Genomic DNA, 7,073 nt, shown 5'->3' with positions numbered 1-7,073 from the left:
ACGAAGTACAGGAACGAGCAGAAAAATATATCAACATGGAAGAAAACGCTCGGTTAGGAGAGACCTCAATATCGGGGGCCTCCTACCGAGACAAAGACAAGGAATCCAAGAGAAAAGAAGATCGACAAGGGGAGAAAATAAAAAAATACCATAATTACACTCCTCTCAGGGCATCCCTGGTCGAGATATACAAAGAAGTCTGCCATACAGAAAAAATCCCCCCTGCACGGCCACTTAAAGGCAAAAGGGGAGGAGGAAACCGGAAGGAATATTGTGAATACCATCGAGTCTGAGGACACTCCACAAACGAATGCTTCGACTTAAAAAAATCATAGAAAAATTGGTGAGAGAAGGAAAATTAGATCGATTTCTGGCCACCCGAGATGATGATCAAAGAAAGAGACGAAGGGATGAAGATACCGAACGAACCGAACGATCACCTCGGACACCAGAGAGACATGTCCACATGATACATGGCAGATTCGCAGGAGGTGGGATCTCCAAATCATCTCGCAAAGGATATCTCAAAGAAGTATATCATGTCGAGGGAAAGGAGGAAGCACTCAACATCCCGGCAATAACATTCACTAAAGAGGATGCCTCTGGCATCATCTCAGGACATGACGATCCCATGGTCATCACCATCATATTGGCAAATGCCAATCTACACCGCACCTTAATACACCAAGGGAGTTCCGCCGACATCTTATTCAAAACAGCCTTCGATAAACTCGGCTTAGAAGAAAAAGAACTTAAAGCATATCCAAACAGTCTGTTCGGACTAGGAGATACCCCGGTTCAACCACTGGGATACATACCACTACATACAACCTTCGTAAAAGGGAACCAATCCAGGACCCTCAAAATAGACTACATTGTGGTCGATGTAAGTTCAGCTTACAATGCTCTCATAGGTCGGACAACACTCAACCAACTTGGCACAATAGTCTCGACCCCACATCTATGTATGAAATTCCCCACTATGAAAGGAATAGCCACGATAAAAGCAGATCAAAAGATGGCACGTCGCTGTTATAACAAAAGCCTAAACCTCAGAGGCGGAGGAGAAGAGTTCCACACAATCGAGCTGGGCGGAGTCCAACGACGAGAAGAGCTTCGTCCACAGCCAGAAGGTGAGATAGAGAAGATTTAGATCGGGGATACTTCGGAAAAAACAACTAATATTGGCACAATCCTAAGAGAAGATTCAAAAGAATTACTAATACAATTCTTATGAGATAATGTTGATCTCTTCGCGTGGAAAGCCGCAGACATGCCAGGAATAGACCCTAAGCTAATGAGTCATAAGTTGGCGGTCTACCCAGGATCTCGACCGGTACAGCAGAGACAAAGAAAACTTGGGCCAGAGCGATCCCAGGCTGTGGAAGAACAAGTACAAGCACTACTGGAAGCAGGATTCAAAAGAGAAGTCAAATACCCACTATGGCTAGCCAACGTCGTCTTGGTGAAAAAATCAAATGGGAAGTGGCAAATGTGCACCGATTACACCGATCTCAACAAAGCTTGTCCCAAAGATCCATACCCACTCCCAAGTATTGACGCTCTGGTAGATGCTTCCTCCGGATATAGATATCTCTCGTTTATGGACGCATACTCGGGGTACAACCAAATCCCCATGTATCTGCCAGATCAAGAAAAGACCTCGTTCTTAACACCGAAAGCAAACTACTGCTACATTGTGATGCCTTTCGGTCTCAAGAACACAGGAGCTACTTATCAAAGGCTAATGAATAAAGTCTTCTCGGATCACATCGGAAAGGTCATGGAAGTCTACGTGGACGACATGCTAATAAAAACACAAAGCGAAGAGACATTATTGTCCGACCTGGCCCAAGTGTTCGACACCATAAGAAAGCATGACATGCGACTCAATCCCGCGAAATGCACCTTTGCAGTAGAAGCGGGCAAATTCTTAGGTTTCATGCTCACACAAAGAGGAATTGAAGCAAATCTAGACAAATGTCAGGCCATACTCAACATGAAGAGCCCAATCTGTGTCAAAGAAGTACAGCAACACAACGGGAGATTGGCCGCCCTATCCCGATTCTTAGCAGGAGCTGCGATAAGATCTCTCCCCTTCTATGCTACTTTAAGAAAGGGAAAACAGTTCGAATGGACAACAGAATGTGAGCAAGCCTTCCAAGACTTTAAGAAGTTCTTAGGATGGCCACCTATCCTATCTCGACCACGAGAAGGAGAACCACTCATATTATATCTCGCAGTGGGAAGCCGGGCAATAGCCTCAGCACTAGTCAGAGAAGACGAGAATGGACAACAACCCGTCTACTTCATTAGCAAAGCACTACAGGGATCCGAGCTGAACTACCAGAAAATAGAAAAATTTGCCTATACTCTCATTTTAAAATCCCGACGACTCCGCTCTTACTTCCAGGCTCACACCATTAAGGTTCGAACTAACCAGCCCTTAAAAAGAATATTGCAGAAAACAGATTTAGCAGGAAGAATTCTACAATGGGTAGTCGAGCTGTCAGAGTTTGACCTCCAATATGAAGCTCGGACGGCCATCAAATCACAGTATCTGGCCGACTTTATCGCAGAATTCACAGATGCCTTGGAAACCCTCACAGAATGGAATCTCTATGTGGACGTGATGAGCGGATAATTTGTACCCTTTTTGGCATTGTTTTTAGTATGTTTTTAGTATGATCTAGTTAGTTTTTAGTATATTTTTATTAGTTTTTAGTTAAAATTTACTTTTCTGGACTTTACTATGAGTTTGTGTGTTTTTCTGTGGTTTCAGGTATTTTCTGGCTGAAATTGAGGGACCTGAGCAAAAAATCTGATTCAGAGACTGAAAAGGACTGCAGATGCTGTTGGATTCTGACCTCTCTGCACTCGAAGTGGATTTTCTGGAGCTACAGAAGCCCAATTGGCGCGCTCTCAACGGCGTTGGAAAGTAGACATCCTGGGCTTTCCAGCAATATATGATAGTCCATACTTTGCCCAAGATTTGATGGCCCAAACCGGCGTTCAAAGTCACCCATAGAAATTCCAGCGTTAAACGCCGGAACTGGCACCTAAATGGGAGTTAAACGCCCAAACTGGCATAAAAGCTGGCGTTTAACTCCAAGAAGAGTCTCTACACGAAATTGCTTCATTGCTCAGCCCAAGCACACACCAAGTGGGCCCGGAAGTGGATTTTTATGTCATTTACTCATCTCTGTACACCCTAGGCTACTAGTTCTCTATATATAGGACCTTTTACTATTGTATTTTCATCTTGGTTCTTCTGGTTCCCTCTCTGGGGCCGAAACCAATGATCACTTTTGTTCTTATGTATTTTCAACGGTGGAGTTTCTACACACCATAGATTAAGGTGTGGAGCTCTGCTGTACCTCGAGTATTAATGCAAGTACTATTGTTCTTCTATTCAATTCCGCTTGTTCTTTGTCCAAGATATCACTTGTTCTTCAACTTGATGAATGTGATGATCCGTGACACTCATCATCATTCTCACCTATGAACAAGGTGACTGACAACCACTTTTGTTCTACAAGCAACCAAGGCTCTAGTGAATATCTCTTGGATTCCTAATACACGATGCATGGTTGATCGCCTGACAACCGAGTGCTCGCCTGACAAACGAGCCAGCCATTCCGTGAGATCAGAGTCTTCGTGGTATAGGCGAGAACTGATGGCGGCATTCAAGAGAATCCGGAAGGTCTAACCTTGTCTGTGGTATTCTGAGTAGGATTCAATGATTGAATGACTGTGACGTGCTTCAAACTCCTAGCAGGCGGGGCGTTAGTGACAGACGCAAAGAATCAATGGATTCTATTCCGGCCTGACCGAGAACCGACAGCTGATTAGCCATATGCTGTGACAGAGCATAGGAACATTTTCACTGAGAGGATGGGAGGTAGCCACTGACAACGGTGAAACCCTACATAAGCTTGCCATGGAAAGGAGTAAGAAGGATTGGATGAAGACAGTAGGAAAGCAGAGAGACGGAAGGGAAGGCATCTTCATACGCTTATCTGAAGTTCCTACCAATGAATTACATAAGTATCTCTATCTTTATCTTTATGCTTTATTCGTATATCACTATATCCATTTGAGTCTGCCTGACTGAGATTTACAAGGTGACCATAGCTTGCTTCATACCAACAATCTCCGTGGGATCGACCCTTACTCGCGTAAGGTATTACTTGGACGACCCAGTGCACTTGCTGGTTAGTTGTGCAAAGTTGTGTAGTGATCACAATTTCGCGCCACCAAGTTTTTGGCGCCGTTGCCGGGGATTGTTCGAGTTTTGAGCAAGCTTTTGGTCCGGTAACATCGGTGCCAAAATCCGGCAACGTACCAAGTTTTTGGCGCCGTTGCCGGGGATTATTCGAGTATGGACAACTGACGGTTCATCTTGTTGCTTAGATTAGGTATTTTTTTTCAGAGTTCTTAAGAATGAATTCTAGTGTTTCAAGGTGATGTTCTTATCATCACCAAAGCTGATTGATTCTCATCAATTTAGCTCTTGAATGCAATGTCTTGCTGAAGCTTGGCTAGCCATGTCTAATTCCTTTAGACTAAAGCTTTAGACTAACATTGCATGATTCCTGGAATTCTCATTAAGAATTTTGATACCTTTATTTTCTTCTTCCACTTAATTTTCGAAAAATCAAAAAAAAAATTTTAAAAAAATCATAAAATCCAAAAATTTCTTGTTTGAGTCTAGTGTCTCATCTTAAGTTTGGTGTCAATTGCATGCATTCATTCATGTGTCTTAAGGATCTTCAAGTAATTCTTGATGATTTTCGTGCTCTGATCTTTGAATTCAATTGACTTGAGTGTTTGTGTGTCTCATATGCATTCTCATTAGTGTCAGTAGTATACAAACTGCTAAGTTTGGTGTCTTGCATGCATTGTTATTTGATTTTAGTTGCATTTTGATTATTAAAAATCCAAAAATATTTTTAATTTGTGTCTTCTCAAGTCAATAATACAGAGAATTGAAGATTCAGAACATACAGCAGAGGAATTGCACAGAAAAAGCTGGACGTTCAAAACGCCCAGTGAAGAAGGACAGACTGGCGTTTAAACGCCAGCCAGGGTACCTGGTTGGGCGTTAAACGCCAGAATGTGCACCATTCTGGGCGTTTAACGCCAGGATGGCACAAGAGGGAAGATTTTGTTTTCAAATCAATTTTTTTTCAAGTTTTCAAAGTTTTTCAAAATCAAATCTTTTTCAAATCATATCTTTTCAATCAAATGTTTTCAAAATCAATTTCTTTCCTTTTTCAAAGATACTTGCTATCAATTAATGATTTGATTCAACATTTCAAGTATGTTGCCTTTTCTGTTGAGAAAGGTTTAATGTTTGAATCATATCTTTTCTTGATAGCCAAGTTATTAATTTTTAAAATCAAATCTTTTTAAAATTGTTTTCAAATCATATCTTCTCAATCACATATTTTTTAAAAACCAATCATATCTTCTTAACCTCATCTTTTTCAAAATAGTTTTCAATCAAATCTTTTTGACTTCTAATTTCAAAATCTTTTTCAAAAATCACTTGATTTCTTTCCCACTCTTATTTTCGAAAATTAATTAGTGTTTTTCAAAATGTTTTCAAAATCTTTTACTTAATTTTCGAAAATTACTTCCTTTCTTCTAACATCCTTCTATTTATGGACTAACACTATTCCTTAATGAAAAAATCGAACTCCTTCTTCTATGATAAGTTCGAATTTTCTACTTCTGTCTTCTACTTTTCTTTTCCTCTGACACCTCAAGGAATCTCTATACTGTGACATAGAGGATTCCACATTTTCTTGTTCTCTTCTCTTTCATATGAGCAGGAGCAGAGACAAAGGCATTCTTGTTGAAGCTGACCCTGAACCTGAAAGGACCTTGAAGCGAAAGCTAAGAGAAGCTAAGGCACAATTCTCTGTAGAGGACCTAACAGAAATCTTCAAAGAAGAAGAACCCATGGCAGCCGAAAACAACAATAATGCTAACAATGCAAGGAAGGTGCTGGGTGACTTTACTGCACCTACTCCCGACTTCTATGGGAGAAGCATCTCTATCCCTACCATTAGAGCAAACAACTTTGAGCTTAAGCCTCAATTAGTTTCTCTAATGCAACAGAATTGCAAGTTCCATGGACTTCCACTGGAAGATCCTCATCAGTTCTTAGCTGAATTCTTGCAAATCTGTGACACTATCAAGACTAATGGGGTTGACCCTGAGGTCTACAGACTTATGCTATTCCCTTTTGCTGTAAGAGACAGAGCTAGGACATGGTTGGACTCTCAACCTAAAGAAAGCCTGGACTCATGGGAAAAGCTAGTCAATGCCTTCTTGGCAAAGTTCTTTCCACCTCAAAAATTGAGTAAGCTTAGAGTGGAAGTCCAAACCTTCAGACAGAAGGATGGAGAATCCCTCTATGAAGCTTGGGAAAGATACAAACAATTGATCAGAAAATGTCCTTCTGACATGCTTTCTGAATGGAGCATCATAGGTATTTTCTATGATGGTCTCTCTGAACTATCCAAGATGTCTTTGGATAGCTCTGCTGGAGGATCTCTTCATTTGAAGAAGACGCCTACAGAAGCTCAAGAGCTGATTGAAATGGTTGCAAATAACCAATTCATGTACACTTCTGAAAGGAATCCTGTGAACAATGGGACAAATCAGAAGAAAGGAGTTCTTGAGATTGATGCTCTGAATGCCATTCTGGCTCAGAACAAGATATTGACTCAACAAGTCAATTTGATTTCTCAAAGTCTGTCTGGAATGCAAAATGCACCAAGCAGTACTAAGGATGCTTCATCTGAAGAAGAGGCTTATGATCCTGAGAACCCTTCAATGGAAGAGGTGAATTACCTAGGAGAACCCTATGGAAACACCTATAATTCTTCATGGAGAAATCACCCAAATCTCTCATGGAAGAATCAAGAGAGACCTCAACAAGGTTTCAATAACAATAATGGTGGAAGAAACAGGTTTAGCAATAGCAAGCCTTTTCCATCATCTTCTCAGCAACAGACAGAGAATTCTAAGCAGAACACCTCTGACTTAGCAACCATGGTCTC

The 7,073-nt window shown here is 41.2% G+C and overlaps 1 non-coding gene across 1 annotated transcript; it reads right to left on the bottom strand.

Annotated features, from left to right (window-relative positions):
* Nucleotides 1-6,372: 6,372 nt before the first annotated feature.
* Nucleotides 6,373-6,480, bottom strand: LOC130978784 (small nucleolar RNA R71). The gene has a single exon (XR_009086399.1). It is a non-coding gene; the product is annotated as a small nucleolar RNA R71 (small nucleolar RNA).
* Between the last annotated feature and the right edge of the window lie 593 nt (nucleotides 6,481-7,073).

The sequence above is a fragment of the Arachis stenosperma genome, chromosome 4, assembly GCF_014773155.1.
Source record: "Arachis stenosperma cultivar V10309 chromosome 4, arast.V10309.gnm1.PFL2, whole genome shotgun sequence".
Classification (NCBI taxonomy): domain Eukaryota; kingdom Viridiplantae; phylum Streptophyta; class Magnoliopsida; order Fabales; family Fabaceae; genus Arachis; species Arachis stenosperma.
The sequence above is the reverse complement of the archived record's forward strand: the minus strand, read 5'-3'. Positions and strand labels throughout refer to the sequence as shown.